The 21,041-nt window shown below is 44.9% G+C and overlaps 1 protein-coding gene across 8 annotated transcripts in view; it reads right to left on the reverse strand.

Annotated features, from left to right (window-relative positions):
- Positions 1 to 17,531, reverse strand: part of PRDM2 (PR/SET domain 2) — a 112,066-nt gene extending 94,535 nt beyond the window's left edge. For 7 of the 8 annotated variants that reach the window (XM_066270398.1, XM_066270389.1, XM_066270393.1 and 4 more), the window contains exon 1: positions 17,421 to 17,531. The gene's annotated coding sequence lies outside the window, so the exon portion shown is untranslated. The remainder of the gene's footprint in view (positions 1 to 17,420) is intronic. The other variant, XM_066270396.1, reaches the window with a different exon arrangement.
- Between the last annotated feature and the right edge of the window lie 3,510 nt (positions 17,532 to 21,041).

Here is a 21,041-nt window from a genome sequence, read left to right on the forward strand (position 1 = left end):
TTTAACACTGGCTTCTTCCTCACACACATGTGCTTCTGTAGTCGACATCCTACACTCAATATAAAGGATCCTCATCTATGACACTGAAGGTCATTACCAAGCTACAAATGCACAGTTGGGTGTCAGACAGGAGATTAGGGGCCCCGGAGGTGCACGCACCTGACCTCTGGACCACAAATGCCTACTGACTGCCAAACGGTTCTATGAGGAGAATCTTGTGTGACGCAGGAGAGTGAATAAAATGTCAGTGGTTCACTTGCCCTCTCACTAAGCTTTTGTAGGTGGATTTACTAACACTGGTCTCAGGCTGTTGTTCTCTTTGAGGACTGGACCAAACAGCCTACAGCACATGCTTTCATGAGAGATCTTTGGCAAGAACCACAGTGCTTTCCCATTTTCTTTTGTTTGCCTCTTCCTTCTATTGGAATCAGCAGCAGCAGCATCAGTATCATTCAAGAAGTGCTCTCCAGGACCAGCTTGCTCTGTGTGACCTCCACATAAATCAGCTCAGTCTACTTCCACACAGGTAAGTACAACCATCTTCACCTAACAAGACACACACATGCAGGGAGGCTAGGATAACTCAGCCATGGTTTCTGACCATATTCCACCAACTTTTTTACTCCCGCCTCCCCTTGAGCACACTGTGTGTCCAGCACTGTTTCTGAGCTGTGAGCAGACCCACCCCTGCCCTCTAGGGCAGCGGTTCTCAACCTGTGGGTCGTGACCCTGGCGGGGTCCAACGACCAAAACACAGGGGTCGCCTAAAGCCATTATTTTCCTATGGCTTTAGGCGACCCCTGTGATTTGGTCGTTCGACCCCCGCCGGGGTCGAGACCCACAGGTTGAGAACCGCTGCTCTAGGGGAAGAGGCCTGCAATAAACAAGTATACGCTTAGTATGTCTGACAATGCAAGTGGTCTAGAGAAGAGGAGGTGACAGGGAGGTGGGGATCACAATCTCTGGCTCTGCTTGTTATCCAACAGAGTGGTCAGAGAAGAGGTCACACTGACAAATGGACATCTGCATAAAAGCCAGAAGGAGAGTTATGAGCCCAGAAGGCATGGGGAGGAGCTTCATAAAGAAGGGGGTACATGGGTGAGAAACCCTGCTGGGCAGCATGCTGGGTGTCTGAGGAGGGGCAAGGATGCCAGTGTAGCTGGTATGTAGACAGTGAGAGGGAAAGTGGAAAAGGTGATGTCAAAAAGGACCTATGGTGGCGCAGTGGATAAAGCGTTGACCTGGAACACTGAGGTCACTGGTTCGAAACCCTGGGCTTGCCTGGTCAAGGCACATATAGGAGTTGATGCTTCCAGCTCCTCTCTAAAAATGAATAAATTAAAAACAAAACAAAAAGGACGGGGGAGAGAATGGATTAGGATAATTATAATTAAGAAATTCGCCTGACCAGGCAGTGGCGCAGTGGATAAAGCATCGAACTGGGATGCAGAGGACCCGGGTTCGAGACCCCGAGCTCACCAGCTTGAGTGTGGGCTCATCTGGTTTGAGGAAAAGTCCACCAGCTTGAACCCAAGGTCGCTGGCTCCAGCAAGAGGTTACTCGGTCTGCTGAAGGCCCGCGGTCAAGGCACATATGAGAAAGCAATCAATGAACAACTAAGGTGTTGCAACGCGCAACGCAAAACTAATGATTGATGCTTCTCATCTCTCTCCGTTCCTGTCTGTCTGTCCCTGTCTATCCCTCTCTCTGACTCACTCTCTGTCTCTGTAAAAAATAAATAAATAAATAAAATTAAAAAAAAAAAAAAAAAAGAAATTCATAAAATTGTCCCTGGTCAGTTTGCTCAGCGTTAGAGCATCGGCCCAGCATGTGGATATCCCAGGTTTGATTCCCGGTCAGGGCACCCAGGAGAAGTGACCATTTGCTTCTCCACCTCTCCCCCTTCCCCTTTTCTCTTTCTCTCCCCCTCCCGCAGCCATAGATCGATTGGTTAAAGCACATCAGTCCTGGGTGCTGAGGATGGCTCTGTGGACCCTTCACCTCAGGTGCTAAAAATAGTTTGGTTGTGAGCATGGCCCCAGATGGGGGTAGCTGGGAGGATCCTAGTTGGGCACATACAGGAGTCTACCTCCCCTCCTTTCACTTGGAAAAAGAAGAAAAAAAACTCATAAAATAAAGGTATTAAGAAAAATAAGAGCTTCATCTTGATTTTACATATCCGAGGTTTTAATAACATACATGTACTTAACTTTTCAAGTTATCGCTTCCAAATTCTATGACAAATCACCCTTACAAATATTTAACTTAATCTATATGAGCTTTCTAAGGTAAGCACTGTACATCAGAATGGTTATAGCTTTTCCATCCAGAGATAGAAAGCCACTGGGAGGCTGGAGGTGGCAAGAGTGACCTAATGTGACTTAGATTTAAAGAGACCAAGAACTACAAATTGGTAGTTACCAGACAGTCACAACATGCGAAGTGCAGCACAGGGAATATGGTCAATAACATTGTAATAACTATGCGTGGTGCCAGGTGGGTACTTGAAATGTCGGGGAAACACATTGTAAAGTGTATGACGGGCTACCCGCTGCACTGTACACCTGAAACTAATACAAAGTAATATGGAAAAGAGGCTATAAGGGAGCAGGGTGGAGGTGAGCAGACCTCTCAGGAAAATGATGCCCCAATCCTGGCAAGAGATGCAGGTGGCATGGCCCAGGTAGCAGAAGAGATGTAAACAGACCCTGGATCCTGGCTATATTTGAAAAACAGAGCCCCAGGATTTAATGCCAGATCAGATGCTAGGTATGAAAGAGAGGAAGTCAGGGGTGGCACCAGTGTTTTCAACCTAAGCACATGGAAGAATGGAACTGCCATTTTCTGAGATGCTGCCTCCTTTTCATGTGATTTTCATTTGTTTTTCCCTTTTCCTCTTCCTCCCCTTCTGCAGATTCTAGCTTACAGGCACACAGATATCAAAATCCTCGGATGCTCAAGCCCCTTAAATAAAATGGTATATTCGCATATAACCTATGCACACCCTCCCATATATAGTGTGTCTGTAAAGTCATGGTGCACTTTTGATCGGTCACAAGAAAGCAACAAAAGATGATAGAAATGTGAAATCTGCACCAAATAAAAGGAAAACCCTCCCAGTTTCTGTAGGATGATGTGGCAGCATGTGCACATGCACAGATGATGACGTAACACCGTGTATACAGTGGAGCAGCCCACAGCCATGCCAGTAGAGATGTGGACAATACAGAAGAAAGTTCAGTGTGTTCTGTGGCTCGCTAAATTTGATTCCGTGACCAAAGTGCAACGTGAATATCAGCGTGTTTATAATGAAGCGCCACCACATAGGAATAACATTACTTGGTGGGATAAGCAGTTGAAGGAAACGGGCAGTTTGGTGGAGAAACCCCGTTCTGGTAGGCCATCAGTCAGTGACGAGTCTGTAGAGGCTATACAGGATAGCTTCCTAAGGAGCCCTAAAAATCTGTGCATGAGCCCGTATTTAACTGCACTGAATAGGTCTGAAACTGGGAGAGTTTTCCTTTTATTTGGTGCAGATTTCACATTTCTATGTCTTTTGTTGCTTTCCTGTGACTGGTCAAAAATGCACCATGACTTTACGGACACACTGTACTTTAAATCTTCTCTAGATGACTAGTAATATCTAGTACAATGTATATAGTTACTTGTTACACTGTATTGTTTAGGGCAGGGGTCCCCAAACTTTTTACACAGGGGGCCAGTTCACTGTCCCTCAGACCGTTGGAGGCCCGGACTATAAAAAAAACTATGAACAAATCCCTATGCACACTGCACATATCTTATTTTAAAGTAAAAAAACAAAATGGGAATAAATACAATATTTAAAATAAAAAACAAGTAAATTTAAATCAAAAAACTGACCAGTATTTCAATGGGAACTATGGGCCTGCTTTTGGCTAATGAGATGGTCAATGTGCTCCTTTCATTGACCACCAATGAAAGAGGTGCCCCTTCCGGAAGTGCAGCAGGGGGCCGGATAAATGGCCTCAGGGGGCCGCATGTGGCCCGCGGGTCGTAGTTTGGGGACCCCTGGTTTAGGGAATAATGACAAGTAAGATGTTCAGTACAGACACAATCATCCCATGCCGAACTCCATAGGTACAGTCAGCAACAACCTAACTTGCCCCTCCACAATATTTTCAATCCTCAATTGGTTGAATCCTCAGATGCAGAACCTACAAATACAGAGGGCCAACTATACTTAAAACATTGTATTTGTTATATCAATGAACCTTAACTTTTTCTTTTTAAAAAAATTTAATGACAGGTGGGGAGGCAGAGACAAGACTCCTGCATGCACCCCGACCGAGATCCACCCGGTAAGCCCACTAAGGGGCGATGCTCTGCCCATCTGGGGCCATTGCTCCGTTGCAACCAGAGCCATTTTTTAGCGCCTCAGGTGGAGGCCATGGAGCCATCTTCAGCGCCCAAGGCCAACTTGCTCCAATCAAGCCATGGCTGCAGGAGGGGAGGCGAGAAGAGAAAGAAAAAAAGAGAGAGAGAAGCAAGAGGAGGATGGGTAGAGAAGCAGATGGGCACTTCTCCTGTGTGCCCTGGCCAGGAATCAAACCCAGGACATCCACACGCTGGGCCAAGGCTCTACCACTGAGCCAACTGGCTAGGGCCAACATTTTCTTAACAATAATTTTAAAAAACCAAAAAAATGTACAATATAATTCATTGTTACACGATTAATAATCTCTCTGACTTCCCACACTGTCTGTTCCCTCTGTGTCCAAACAAGAATGCATTCAGCTTTCTTTCCAGAGAAAAGAAGGATCTTAACATCTTCCCTCTTGCCTCATACACATTGTCAAATTATATATCTAAAATATTTTTCAATACCAAAAGCACTACAAATCCAACTGACTTCTCAAAGGACATTTTGGAAGTTAAATTTTTATTCATCCATACTCAAAACAAGGGATGCTACAAAAGAATTGAGACTTTGTCTGAGGACCACTGCATTTAGGCTGGACAACTCTTCCTTGCAGGGGACTGTTCCTTCCTGTGAGGCCACTGAGCACTGCCCTAGTGCAATCAATGCCAGCAGTGCCTTCATACATGGTGACAATCATGAATAGCCACACACATCCTCATGTACCATCCCAACTGAGAACCTCTGGACTGTTGCCTCTAACAGCAGTTATTGAAGCAACTCCCTTCAGATTCCTTGAGCCCTGCAGGACCTGCGGCAGTGACATGGCACTCCTACACTACTGTCATGCCTGGTGCTGACCTCACCAGAACTGTCTTTACACACCTGCTTAACTAATCCAGACACCTCAAGGTCAGGGGTATGTAGAAATATTCAATATTTCTACAAGCCCAGCCGTATCTCCACCACCCACCCTCTGCAATAAGGCAGGTTACAGGGAAGACAAACACGGACGCAGAGTAACAGTAACACAGACAGTTACCAAATGTGAGACCTTGACCTACCAACCCCACCAGTGTAGAGGCAGAGAGGAATCTCTCCACACATATCACTGAATCTTAACAACTCTATCAATTTTATTTTTAATACAGAACAATTAGATGCCTCTGGCTTTCCAAAGGTAAATACTGAAAATCTTAAAATCTTTAGGACTTCTCCGACCCCAGCTTATGCTTTAGTTTCTTTTTTGGATTTCTATGCCTGACCAAACTTTCTTGAATATTTCTACATACCCCTCTCATTCCACCTGGTTGATGTTTACCAGGTAACGGACATTAGGCAGACATAAAAATACCGAGCATGTAACTACCTATCAACAACTATTCTTTACTGGTATCATACATGCCTAGAAAAATAAGAGCTTGATCATGATTTTACATATCCAGTTTTAATAATATATGTGTACTTAACTTTTCAAGGTATTGCTTCCAAATTTTAGGACAAATCACTCATACAAGTAGTTAACTTTTTTTTAACATTGTTTATAATATTTTTTTATTTATTCATTTTAGAGAGAGAGAGAGAGAGAAGGAGAGGAGGAGCAGGAAGGACCAACTCCCATATGTGCCTTGACCGGGCAAGCCCGGGGTTTTGAACCAGTAACCTCAGCATTCCAGGTCAACGCTTTATCCATTGCATCACCACAAGTCAGGACACAAGTAGTTAACTTAATATCATAAAGATCATTTGATTATATATATATATGATCGGTATCAATAGAGCAATAATAAAATTAGTATCTCTATTCAAATACTGGTCTCTTAAAGTGTCAAGACAACCTCAACAACTGCTAAACTGTTGTCATCTGATATGGAGGGCCAGAGAACAGAGAATGCAGAGACATGCAGGACACTCCAGTCCCGGTGAGATCCACCCCAGAGCCCAGCCGTATCTCCACCACCCACCCTCTGCAATAAGGCAGGTTACAGGGAAGACAAACACGGACGCAGAGTAACAGTAACACAGACAACAGGCTGAACATGTCTGCCCTCTGGAGACGTGTAAAAACTACAAAACAGTAGGAAAGGCAAAGTAAAAGCATTAACAGATTCTTTGGAGGGGAGAGAATTAGCAAAATAATTATTTGATTTGCATATTCATCTATAAGTCACCAATATTATTTTACAATTATTCTTTTGGATCAGCTTAGATCTTTTGGGGCTATTTGTAAAATAGTTAAATTTGTCAACATTCACTTAGAAGTCACAAATATTAATTATTTTATAATTACGTTCTGAAGTTACAAAAGAATTTCACATTGAAACATCAACTCAGAACAAGCTATTTAAATTTTAAGGCTCAGGAAGCAACAAATAGCTTATAGAGAAATAGTAAACAAAAATGAGAGAACTCATATGGGTGTTGCAAAATTTTAAAGATCATAAAGGCACTGAAAACATGGATGAGATGCAAAGGAAGGTTTTAAAAAAGCATTTCGAGAAAGTTGTCTCGGAAAGTTTCTGACCACAGAAGATAAATATTCTAAAGCAAGCAGCTCTTTCATGTTAAATAAATATCATTGTGGCAAACACAAAGATGTTTAAGTTATTAGTGGAGTAGATTAACAGTGTTGAACACTGTTCTTCATTTACTCTGACCAAAAGATTCTCTTAATCCAGAAACTTCTGGAAAAATAATCTGAAAAGTCTAGAAAATCTAGGGTAAAAGTCTGGGGGGGAGGGAATCTAAACTGTGCCAATTTCCTAAAAGCCGTTTTTATTCATTGACAAACACAGCTAATGTACTGTTGTAAAAAAAAGAAAAAAAAAAAAAAAAACTACGACTCATACTTCCTACCAAAAGAATGGAGTCACCAAATTACAACCTATAAATTCTAGATATCATCATGAAAACATTTAGCACTGACTCACTGGATTAAGCAAAAGCATGTAATTCGTAGATACTGAATCTGCCCAGGGAATTTGCTAAATGAAAACTCATTTTCCTTGTCTAAGATAACACAACTTCACGATAACTAGAACATCGAGCTTCACATTTAAAAAAATACCCCCAATGTTCCCTTTAAGAGGCAGATTATATCATCACACTGAGTAAGTAAGCTAGAGGGAAAGAAAAGTCAGACCTTATATGACTATCATTTTAAGAAGAAGGAGATCATGCATGTGTGTGTAGAAGAGGAAGACAGAGGCTGAGAAAACAGCCAATCGTTGGGAAGCCGCTGAATCGGAAAGTGTGAACCTTATTGCTGGAAACTGGTTGCTCACGTCTCTCACCCTCAAAGGATCGCTACCCACGGCAAAAGGCCACGGTTTCACCGAGCACATCACACAGAGGAATTTCCCTACCTGAAAAGTATGTGAGACACAGAGAACAGTGTGTTCACAAAGAAACCTGCAAGCTTTCCCATGTCAACGCATGGGTTTCCTCAGTGAGGCCCACAGCTCCACAGACGTGTGTCCTGGGGCCTGGCGCCCCCAATTCACAGAGCACGGCATCGGGGCACAAAGCTAAGGGAGGAAGCAGGTTGAGCACTCCACCCCAGATGGGAGAAGGTGACAGACAACACACTGTCCACAGGAACAGACAGGGAAGGAGAGGGTCTGCTGCGCGGACAGGATTCTAGAGCCGCAGCGCTCCAACGAGAAGACGATGCTGATGGGAGCCGCTGACTGCAATGTGGAAGTTAAACAAGACCACAGGAGAATGTTAAATAAGCCTGTGGATATGCTAGGAAAGTACCATAATCTAAATTTAGATTGTAGCCCTGGACGGGTATTTTCCTCCCCTAGCTTTTGAAAAACAGTGGAGAAAAGATTAAAGGAAAATTTTTCAAAAAATACTGCTCCAAGCCTCCATTAGTGAAGAGCTAGTTTAGCAATGAACATATAGCAATTGCTGATTGTCTATCATTTACCTGGCTGATGTTGTGGATAGCTATTAATATATGCTCTCCCTTTTTCTCTTGATTAAATTTACACATCTGTGTCATTATATTGCACTGAACATGTAATTTATTAAAGCACAAAGTTCAGGTTTTGTTTAGGATTTCTACTATAATTCCATCCCACCCCTCAATTAAACTAACTCACTTCCCTATAGAAATTAAAACATATTACTCTAACAGGATATTCCTCCCTATAACGGTGTAAAAAAAAAAAAATTGTCAGTTTTTCTGGATGAAGTAACTCCAATCAAAATACTCTTGAATTAAAAAGTTAATTTCTTTTTCTTATTTCCAATATTAATTGCTAAAAAAATGTATAGATGCAAAAAATCCAAATGAAACGGTGGATGGGTGCAAATATCAATACAAATTCTTTCCAGCCAGTCACTGCTCGCTGATGAGAACTGTGCCGCAGCTCCGGGATGATTATTACAACCTCCAGCTCTTAGGAAAAGTACAATTTAACCAACGGATGACTGTGTAGTCTGCAAAATAGCATGGAAGTCAAGACGTTCCTATAAAACGACACTTTTCTAATATTATCTCCAAGTTAGACGAGTAAAGACTTTTTATTTACATGTATAAAAGGAAAATTTAAGTCAACGCTTTCCTAACACTCAAACGCCAAACAAAATGTCTAAAGTAAGATGCCACATGACAGTTCATTTCTCAATTCCCAAAGTAAACTGCATCCGCGGTTACCACCTTCATTGTTTTTCCACTGGAGTGCCAATGCAGGTGTTACCTCTGTGATTAAACACTCAAAATGGAGAGATTTTCAGGAACCCTACAAAGTATTCCAGAATTTCTTGATAAAGGCACGAGAGTGTCAGCAACATCACACGCTGATCCTGGCACTACGTATTCACACTTAAAGACTTGCTGAACATTAACAGTCACCTTACAAGGGGCTGTGTGGAGCTTTTGGGGTTTCCCAGACGGTAAAACAACACAGGACACTCATGTTCCATACACTATATATAAATGACAAGGGGGCTTCCTGAATTCACACGGGAGCAACCGGAAGCAGCATCCGAAGTTAGGCCAGATAGACTTACAACTCACCACATTTCGCTAAGGCACACAGACCAGTGCAAGATTCTATTCTCCCAAGTTTATGAAGGTATTCAGTATTTTGATAGGGAGCAACTCTTCTACTTTAAGCAAAATCTGAGGTTTGAAGTCTATCCTCCAAATATCTCACGCCTTCTGTTCTCGAGCATTTTAAAATAGCAATGCCAGCCTATTTCCCTATAGTTTAAGAAGCTCTTGCACATACATGAGTTTTTATTTTTTAAAGGAAAGTATGTTTTCTCAAGATAAATTATTTGCAGTTCTTGTTTCAAGGTAAAGATAAATGCCTCCCTATTTACGATGAAAATGATTTGTCTCTTGGTGCTGTGGGCTGTGGAAAACCAGCGTGACTCAAGAAGAAACCTCCAGGGAAGAATGGAGCTGAAGGCTCTGGCTTTGTGAAAGGTGTGGAAGGCACTGGGGAAAAGAGCTGCCCCTCCATCACATTCAGTAGGTGCCGAGCAGTGACAGACTAGATGGGTAGTCCTGTGGGGGCTGGGCTCCAGGTTAAATGTACATCTGACCCTGTGATTAGCGCTCCCTAGACACTGTGTAAGGAGTTACTATCCAAGCCACCCTCCCTCTAGACCAGCGGTTCTCAACCTGTGGGTCACGACCCTGTGTTTTGGTCGTTTGACCCCCACCAGGGTCGCAACCCACAGGTTGAGAACCACTGCTCTAGACCCACTCCAAAGCCCTGAAGCCTTTAGAAAAATGATGGGAGAGGAGTTAAAGGCAGAGCCCACAAACACAGGCAGGCAGGAGGCCAGGACGACCTGGTTGCATGACTGCCCATTAGAGAGGCACCTTCAGCCCCCTGCGATGCGACGATGAACATGGAGCCAGGAATTGTTTCTGACTGCGGGGGAGGGGGATCCCAAACTAAACAATGTCTGACAGTTTAGGAAAACAAGGTTGACAGGAAAGAGGGCATAGGTGGAGAGTGGACAGCCACAGAAAGTGTTTTCTAACCTGAACAAAGGTAAAAGAAGATGGTGAAGATGAGGCCAAAATGCGGAATGGGACTGAGTGAAAGAATGAACCCATTTTCAAGACAGAGCATCCACAAGTCGGATTAGGTGGAAGGTGGTAAGCTCCGTTTTGGACTCTGAGGGGAGGCCAGACCTCACATGGAAAGCTGCGTCCCCAAAAGGGGGAGGGGTCCTGGCACAGACGGCCTTCCAGACTGGGATGGAGGGAGACTCAGAAGTCCTCAGCTGCAAGGGGGTGCTTAGTGACAGAGGAAATCGCCACAGGAAGAAGGGCAGAGATGAAGGACTGGGCTTTGTGAAAGGTACGGAAGGGGTAAGGGAAAAACCGCGTGTCCCTCCTCCATGTTCAGCAGGTGCAGAAGGGATAAGGTCAAAGAGTGGAAAGACCCAGAGATAACCTGGGTTTCCCTCGACCCTTGTGCCACATTATCCCTCAACACTTACCGTATTAGGAGAAACAAATACGTAAGGAAAAAGCTATTAATGTTTTTGAGAAACCTAGAGTATCTGAAACTGCTTGCATATGCTTCATCTATTCCGGGATGTAAAGAAATGACCACTGTCCCCCTGTACAAATAGGAAGAGGCCAGAGAGGGCCCGCCACTGCCAGAAATAAGGGTCTCTATCTGTGCTCTATCTGTGCTAGTTTATTCAGCACATTGAGGTTGGGTGTAATTAAACGACTTGGAGATGGTACTGATACAATATTTACCTCCCAAACAGGTGACCAGACCTGCTCAGTGACCTCTAACAAGTGATAACAGTGCTTCGTCAACAGGAAGATAAATTTACCCCAAGATCCCTCCTTTGTAAAACTTTTAGATGGTAAAACTAGGTCTTTCAGGATTATGGAAAAGTCCCTAAAATAAGTCTCACCAAGTGAGAAACATTTAGAATGTCAATTTTATTTTCATATTCCAAATTATGCCAAATTTATATTGTCTTAATAAGGTCTTGGGCAATGAACAAGAGTCGTACTGAACTATGTTAGTGTATGGTGAATCTCAAAACTCTTTTTACAATTTGATGGCACAATTTAAATTACTTGAAAATGCCACAGAATTTACCCATCAGAGATTAATGGAGTCTTAGGGGAACTACTTGCAAGAGCCTATAAAATCTGTAGGTTTCACAAATTTCCAGACAGGCGGTCCACCATAATCAGACTAACAGTTGCACTTAGCTTTACACATTTCAGGCAAGCTGTGCCAAGAAATAATTTAGCTCTTTCAAAGCAAAGCCTATCATAAGATTTATTGCAAGAGCTACAAAATATACTTCTCACCAAAATGGCTGGCAAACATACAAGTTATTCAGTGAAACCTCTTTTATTGCATGTTCCGAAGGACTAATAAATGAAAACACAGTATAGGTATGACATGAACCAAGACTCTAAGAATAAATACTATACAGTACTGAGAAAACACTGTAAGCACATTTCACTCCAAATGAACCAGATTTACTACGTACAATAACTCTAATTCACACCTCACGGAGGTGAGGGTAAGGAATAGAAGGCAGTCTCTTTAAGAAAGAATATTGGGCCCTGGCCGGTTGGCTCAGTGGTAGAGTGTCAGCCTGGCGTGCGAAAGTCTCGGGTTCGATTCCCGGCCAGGGCACATAGGAGAAGCGCGCATCTGCTTCTCCACCCCTCCCCTTCTCCTTCCTCTCTGTCTCTCTCTTCCCCTCCCACAGCTGAGGCTCCATTGGAGCAAAATATGGCCCGGGCGCTGGGGATGGCTCCATGGCCTCTGCCCCAGGCACTAGAGTGGCTCTGGTAACAACGGAACAATGCCCCAGATGGGCAGAGCATCGCCCCCTGATGGGCATGCCAGTGGATCCCGGTCAGGCACATGCGGGAGTCTGTCTGACTGCCTCTCCGTTTCCAGCTTCAGAAAAATACAAAAAAAAAAAAAAAAAAAAAAAAAAGAAAGAATATTGGAGGCCCTGGCCAGTTGGCTCAGCGGTAGAGCGTAGGCCCAGCGTGTGGAAGTCCAGGGTTTGATTCCTGGTCAGGGCACACAGGAGAAGCTCCCATCTGCTTCTCCACCCCTCCCCCTCTCCTTCCTCTCTGTCTCTCTCTTCCCCTTCCACAGCCAAGGCTCCATTGGAGCAAAGTTGGCCCGGGCGCTGAGGATGGCTCCATGGCCTCTGCCTCAGGTGCTAGAATGGCTCCGGCCACAATGGAACAATGCCCCAGATGGGCAGAGCATCGCCCCCTGCTGGGCATGCCAGTGGATCCCGGTCGGGTGCATGCAGGAGTCTGTCTGACTGCTTCTCCGCTTCTAACTTCGGAAAAATACAAAAAAAAATAAAGAATATTGGAATGACATTCGTTCACTTTAGTGAAATTATACAGATATCCTGTACTTCGGAAAGTCACCCCATTACCAAATAGTCCTATAGTATGTCTCTTTTTTCATGTTTATTTATCAGTAAATTTTAACTAAAGTAAAAGTGTACTTATGTCACATTAAAACTCAATCTATACTACCTGTGCTCTTAAGGTTGACAAAGATGTGACAACTTACACTTTTCTTCTTTTCCAAGTGAGAGAAGGGGAGATAAGACAGACTCCCACATGCGCCCTGACCAGGATCCACCCAGTAACCCATCTGGGGCCGATGCTCTGCCCATCTGGGGCTGCTAACAACCGAACTATATTTAGCACCTGAGGTGGAGGCTCCAGGGAGCCATCCTCAGCACCCGGGACGATACACTCAAACCAATCAAGCCATGGCTGCGGGAGAAGAGAGAGAGAGAGAGGGAGGAAGGGGAGCAGGAGGGGTGGAGCAGCAGATGGTCACTTCTCCTGTATACCCTGACCAGGAATTGAACCTGGGACAGCAACAAGCCAGGCTGATACTCTACCACCGAGCCAATTGGCCAGGGCAACTTACACTTTTTTCACACAGGAAAAGTTGCATTAATGATGCATGTTTGCCATGAAGCTCAATAAGCTATCTTTACAATATAAAGTAATAAGCTGAAGTTACATAAGCACTTCATAAATAAGCCTTTTCTCCTCAAGATAAATCCACCACTTTTGGTTCCTGTGAACTGGTTGTTTAAAAAAAAAAAAAAAAGGCCTGACCAGGTGGTGGCGCAGTGGATAGAGCGTCCGATTGGGATGCGGAAGGACCCAGGTTCGAGACCCCGAGGTCGCCAGCTTGAGCGCGGGCTCATCTGGCTTGAGCAAAAAGCTCACCAGCTTGGACCCAAGGTCGCTGGCTCCAGCAAGGGGTTACTTGGTCTGCTGAAGGCCCGCGGTCAAGGCACATATGAGAAAGCAATCAATGAACAACTAAGAAGTCGCAACGCACAACGAAAAACTAATGATTGATGCTTCTCATCTCTCTCTCTGTTCCTGTCTGTCTGTCCCTGTCTATCTCTGCCTATGTAAAAAAAAAAAAAAAAAAAAAGGATGCTTTATCAGAAAAACTAGTTTGGTTTCTACCATCAATCTTCATGGGGGTGTTCCAATAAACCTCATTTTCTATAAGAAAAAGACAGGTGTGTCTGTGCTGCTCAGTACACTAGATCTCAAGCTTATTCACCATGCATTGACTCTATGCAAATGTATTTAAAATTTCCTAATAGTTTAATCTGCATACTGGGGCAATGATCCTATATCATGCAAGCTCCTTCAGAATCTCAAAGTTACCTCCCATTGCTTCATCTCTTGCATAAGGGGTGTCAAAGCAGAACTGCTGAAAGTGATCAGTCAGTAGTCATCAAACCCAACGTAGGAGGGACCTTCCACAGGCCACCAAGTCCTCCCCCCAGCTTCAAAGTGGACTTCATGTAAACTGTAGTCTATTCTTAGTTTTCTTTTTACTAAAGAGGTTCCATAAACTGCTTCAATGATGATACCGACTAGTCAGATGAGCTTTCCTTCAATGCAGCAGTTCAGCACTGGTGTGATTTTGCCCTTCAAGGGAAGAACACCTGGTGATGTCCGGAGACTTTATCAGTGGCCCTGACTCAAGCAAGGCGTTACTGACATCTTGGGGTCGAGGCCAGGGATACTGCTAAACATCCTACAATGTACAGGATGATGCCCGTAACAGAATTATCCAGCCCCAGATGTCAGTAGTGCCAAAGCTAAGAAACCCTGCTTTCACAGAACCTAAGCACCGCTTTCAGTGGAGTCCGCAGCTTCCAGTCGCTCTATGAAGTTGACTTTCATGGCTCTAACTATAAACTTCTAACTTCAAAAGGAGAGAGACAGAGCACGGGCCGAGACTTCTAACCAAATGCTGCGAAGGGTGACTGCGCGGCTGGTGGGCACCAAGCAGTCTGTACAGCGCTGCGTGCACATCAGCAGAACCAGGAGCAATGACAGTCAGGTCACGTCCCCATCATCTGGAAACTCCCTGGACCTCAATGCTTGCCTAACAATTTTCCTCGACTGTCACTTTTCGCTCCCCACTATGGCATTTTCTAGTAACAGCCCAGTTTTTGTTCTTTTTTTTTTTCTTCCTGCATGGGTATTAAAAATAGCATGAAAAACAAGTTGGAAGACAAGAAAATAATAAATAACCTAAGGTGCTTTCCATCCTGGAAAGTCGATGGTTTAATAGGACTTAAAAGGTTTGTAAATCAGATCCGCAACTTGAAAAGAGTCCAGCAGCTTAAAGAAACAGACCCATGAATAAATAAAACATCTAACGTAAAATAATCATCAAAAGAATGTGCGTGCAGACATATGTGTGTAACTGCACAGACTGGCTAAGGGGAAGAAGGGGGAGCTGAGGCTGGGTGCTGAGTCTTAGAACTGCGTTGGCAGGGAAAATAAATGCATCTTCAGGAGATAAAAACCAGAATCCCCATTTTCCCATACCTTAAAAGATAATGGAAATTTAAACTGCACGATAGAAAAACCTTTTAAACCAATCTTAATGAAAAGAAAACCTCAGGCTATAGAAACCTTACTTATCAATCTGGAATTGATAAATTATAGCCCATGCATGTATAACAGAGCCATTAAAATCATACTGAAGAAATTTTAACGGCATGGATATATGCTGACATTATCCTACGGGAAGACAGGTTACAAACAATACACACAATATGATATCAATCCTGTATAAAACATAAATATACAGAAGTAAGTATATATAAGAAATAGTCACATGGACAACAAAAGAGACAAATGTTCCCAGTGGTTATCTGTGGAGTGGAAAGTTTATGCCCTGATTCCTCTCCCTTCTTTGTGCTCTTCTCTATTTTCTAATGGTTCTAGAGTGAGAATCCTTTGCAATGTTTTGTACTTGCAAAACTAATACATTATTACAGATTTAAACCATACTGCTTCAGGAGCTGTCTACAAAACGAGAAAGAACAATCTGAATATGCCAACATTTCAATCAAAGAAACCCACTTCACAAAAGGGAACCTTTATTGGGAATTATTATTAAGTGTCTGGCGCTTTTCTATGCACTTCAAATGTATTAACTTTTCAAATCAAACCAAAAAAAAGATGTAAAAAAAAAAAATAAGAGAAAGAGAGAGAGAGAGAGAGAAAGAGAGAGAGCGCGCGCGCCCTGGAATACCAGAAGCTGTGAACAAATGTTAGTCCCACCATAAATTTCAATCTCAGTTTCCACGGCTTGAAACAAGAGGCTTTACCACGATGATCTTTAACAGTCCTTTCCAGGCTACACTGAGATTCAAAGACTGTGGTCACGTTAAGTGTTTGTAAAGAAGCTTCTAGAAAAAGATGGGGCAGCGATATGCGATGTCAAAAACAGAACCCTCCTAAAGAAGCACATATTGTGTCTCACTTCCTCCTTGGGATTTGTACAGCAAATTTCATAATGTGTTACAAAAAATTCAAGAGGCCTACATGTTCCCAATACTTGCACCCACAACTGATCCAACTGATAGGGATGATGTCTAAGAATCATTAATTGTAAAACGTGGCGGTGGCTTTTAACAATAAACCTGCAGCAAACAAAAACTTTAAAAAAAAACAAACATTTTACTCGCATTCTGATCTGACCATTTTAGTGTTTGATTGAAGGGGCTCTAAGGCCGCGGGGGGGCGGGGGAGGACCGAAAGGCGTTCCACTTCTGAAATACAACCAAAACCTCCTACAACACTGAATGAAAATGAGGGGCCAGCACGGGTCTCCTCTCCGGGGAAATTACAGCTGCGGAGGGAAGGGAATGTGGGCTTCCCCATTGGCTGTGGGGTCGGCCCCGCAGGTCACCCCCGACACAAGGTGGCCAGTCGTGGCTCAGTGGTCCCCGCGTGGGTCGGAAGAATCCACGGAGGTTTGGGAATAAACCATGACCTGTTAGGTCCACTTCAGGTCTCACTTGCCACCATCAAAAATAGGTCCGTGCATTATCGTTAGCAACAAAATAATCTACAAGTGCACGTCTGTTAAAAAACAAACAAACAAACAAACAAAAAAAAACATTAGTGGGTCTACGCCAGGAATACTAAGGGAGACGATATCCAGGTTGGAACCACACAAAAACTATTTGGGAAACACAAAGACGCAAGATGCGCTTTAAGATTGCAAGTGCGAAAAGACACGTTCGGTGTGCACACAAAAGAGAAGCAGCAGAATGACCCGAAATCCGAAGAGCCATGGGACCCCGCGTGAGCCCTCCCCGGGGGGCCGTGAGGCCGCCCGCCCCGCGCCGCCGCTCCGCAGCCCTCGCGCGTCCCCCTCGCCCGGCGCGCGGCAAAGCAACGGCGACAAAGCGAGCCCGCAACTTCGCCGCCGCGGGCCCCGGGACCCGGCCGGGGGGCGGGGGCGCCGCACCGAGGGATCCCGGCCGCCGGTGGGTCGCGCCTTGTTCCGGTGCCCCTTCCCCGGCCCGGGACGCCGAGACCCCGGAGGGGGCGCGCCCGCCCGCCCGGTTCCCCGCGCACGGGTGCCCGCCGCCGCCGCCTCGGTCCACGCGCGGAGTGACGGGCGTCCCTGTGCCGCGCCCCCCGCCGTCCCGGAAGCCGCCCGTCCCGGTAGCCTCTTACCTGCGCCCGCCGCCCCCGCGCCTTAGAGCGCCGAGAGCCGCCGCCCGCGCCGCCGCCGCCCCTCCGCACGCCCCGGCGCCCGCGGTCGCGCCGCCGCCATCTTGGCTCCGGTCGGAAGTGACGTCGGGCGGCGCCGGTCGAGGCTGTGGGAGCCAGCACCGCGCGCGCCGTCGCGGAGGGCCCCGGACCGCCTGGCCGCTGCGCCCCGACGCGGGAGCAGTCCTCCGGAGGGCTGGGCTGGCCGCGCAGGGAAGGAGCTTCGCGTCGCACTCGCCTCGACGACTCGCGCTGGCGCGGCTGGACCTCGCGGGGACCCCGCGGAGCCCACGGCGGGGCCTGGGGATGGCAGCCCCAGCGGCCGGCGCCCGCGGCTCCTTCAGGCTGACCGCGCCGCAGGCTCGGGACTCTGCGCGAATGAACGACTGCGAGAATCCACAGCCTTTCATCGAAGGCAGAGGGGGAGCAAAATGGGTTCATTGCCGAGTACCTTCCACACCATTCTTCCGCCGGCTCAAGAGAACCGGCCTAGTCTCCCCCAAAAAATCAAACTCCGGGAGGGCAGCGGGCAGCTGGGTCTCTGCTCATTCGTTAAAACGAGTATTCATTGCCTGCCTGCCTGCCTGTGGTGGTGCCTTGCACTTTCTAGGTGGCATGGCTCTGGCACAGAACAGGATACTGGCCTGGGCATTTTGGAACTTATTTACACGGGAGGGCGTGAATAGACGACCTGGGTGCAGAAGAAGGCTCTCCCGGAGAACTGAGCTGACTTGGAGGTGTCTATCAGACGCCAAGAGGAGATGATTAGCGGGCAGTTAGTTGGAAAGGAAGCCGGAGATGAGATAGAGAGTTGGGAGTTGAAGCATAGGGATGGCATTTATAAAGCCCTGAGCACTTAAGATAAAGTTAGGACCCGAGAATGAGATCAGGCAAAATCTAAAGGTAATGGGCAACATTAGGCCGCGGTGGGAAGATGGCACCCTAACGAATAGAACTTGGTTACCTGCCGGTGCATCTTGGAAACTGAGGAGGAAATATGCAAGTCCATTCGTGTAACTAGGGCAATGCTTTTCAACCAGCGTGCTGCGAGAATTTTTCAAACATGCAGTATCTGACTATTTAGTCCGAGGCACTGACCGCTTTTCCCTTAGATCAGTGGTCCCTAAACTTTTTTGGGCCACCGACCGGTTTAATGTCAGAAAATATTTTCACGGACTGGCCTTTAGGGTGGGACAGATAAATGTATCACGTGACCGAGAAGTGTCGAGTGAGTTTTAGACGGATGTAACAGAGGGAATCTGATCATTTTTTTAAAAATAAAACATTTTTCAGACTTAAATATAAATAAAACAGAAATAATGTAAGTTATTTATTCTTTCTCTGTGGACCGGTACCAGTCTGCAGCCCGGGGGTTGGGGACCACTGCCTTAGATGGTCAAAAAAATGACAACTGCCAACACAATAGCTGTGTGGTGTGAATGAATCAAAATTTTACCTATTTTAATTTTTGTCAGATTGACAAAAGTATATTTTTTAGTGTATCGCAGAATTTTGGTAATTTGTTTATGTGTGCCATGAGATAAAAAAGGCTGAAAAAAAATTCTGAACTAGGGTTTAATGTTAGGAAAGCATGAGGAATCGACATATCTTATTGCAAAGGGATGATGCTGTACCTTTGACCTAGTCAGGTACAGTGAACAAATTAAAGGTATCAGTAAATTTTATTAAGGCCTTAAAAAGCAGCAGGCCCGCACAGAGCATAAGAAAAGAACCCTCGTGAGTTAACGTTTCTTCCACTACTCAAGGGGAATAGAGCCTAGATCTATCTAGGAGATACTTCCCTGCATGTCACTAGTGTACTCTGCTGTGGGTCAGAACACTGGTCAGACTTCTACCCTTTTCCTAGACCAATGCCTGGAGACATGCATCATATTCACCTGAAGTATCCAAAAAGAAAAAGAAAAAAACTCAGGGAGACTCCACCATCCCATCCACAATCAAAACCCTGATGTACAAATCCAAAATCTAAAGGAAAGCTATCTGCCATCTGACATTTGGTAAAATGCAAAGGAAAATAAGGAAATGTTAAGTTAGAAGTGACACGGTAAACCAGAATATATACTAGTTAGCATCATGCCAAGAGTTGGTGGACAGAGTAATCAGTGATTAGTCAATCTAGAATAATTGAATATGTCAGTTTCCAGTGGCTGTTGTAACAAAGCCTCTCCTAATGGGTGGCTCAAAACAACAGAAATGCACTCTGACAAGGTTCCAGACACCAGAAGTCCAAAATCAGTATCACTAGACCAAAATTAAAGTATCAACAGGGCCACCCTCTGGCTAGAGGCTCCAGAAGAGAATTCTTTTTTACCTCTTCCAGGTTCTGGTGACTGTCAGCATTCCTAGGCTTGTGGCCACATCATTCCAGTCTTCAAGGCCAGCATCTGCAGATTTCTCTCTGCTTCATCTTTCCATCACTTCCTCTGTGTGTGGTCAGGTTTCCCTCTGCCTCCCTCTTTCAGGATACATGTAATTGCACTTAGGACCCACCCAATAATCCAAAATAATCCCCTCATCTCAAAATCCTTCACTTAGTCCCATCTGTAAAAAACTCTTTTCATATGGGGGTTAGGACATGGACAAATCTTTGGGGGTCATTATTTAGCTTGCCACACTGGGTATTTCCTCAGTGCTTCTCAATTCCCCACTAATCAGACATTGTGTATTACTCATCTGTACTTCTCTTGACCATTTTTATATTTTTCAACCTGTGCTACTTCTCAGGATAAATAGTTACACATGTTTTATCAATTTAACACCCCCCCCTAAAAAAGATAAGAACTATCATAAATACAATAATTTCATGAACGTTTATAATCTGTCTAATACACTAAATACAGGATTACTCTTTTACCTCTTTGAAAAGAGGAAGTCTGTTGCTAGAGGATATGAGGAAAGGAAACTGAAACATTTTTATCACCTTTCACGGGCCATTTCTATATGAGGGGGTGGAAGTATAAAATGCACTCTGTCTAAATCTATAGCATGAATGAAACTTCACTCGACGCAGGTATGTCTCTTATGGGCCCTGGCTGGTTTTGTGCCTTGGCGTGCAGGACCATTATAGAGGTCGTAATCATCATTCATCACAACATCCCAGTACCCAGGACTGTCTGGCACAGAGTGAACACTAGATAGATATTTTCAATGGGAGGGAGAAAAAAAAAAGCCGTCTTCCTGGCTCTTCTGATGTGGCTGGATTAGAGCAAGTATGTGCGGACCAAAGACACCGTGCACTGAAAAGATAGCATATGGCTGTAATGGGAACCACAGAGCTCCTGCTCAGCACAGCTGCCAGGAGACCTACCGCACTGCCCCTAAAAAGATAAAAAGGTTTTTACAACCAAGATTAAAGAATTTACACTACATCGCCAACAGGAATGTAAATGGATTTAGAATGCCCAGATTGATAACTTCTTATTCTCTACTGGCTTGAATTCTAGGCACTTTACACAACTCTCTTCTTCATAGCAACCCTGTGTGATAAGCCCTAACCTCATTTGATAGCTGAGGAACCTGAGCCCGGGAAAGGTTATAGGATGTGACTGGTCAGAACCAGGTTTT

This window comes from Saccopteryx bilineata, chromosome 3 (assembly GCF_036850765.1).
Source record: "Saccopteryx bilineata isolate mSacBil1 chromosome 3, mSacBil1_pri_phased_curated, whole genome shotgun sequence".
Lineage (NCBI taxonomy): Eukaryota > Metazoa > Chordata > Mammalia > Chiroptera > Emballonuridae > Saccopteryx > Saccopteryx bilineata.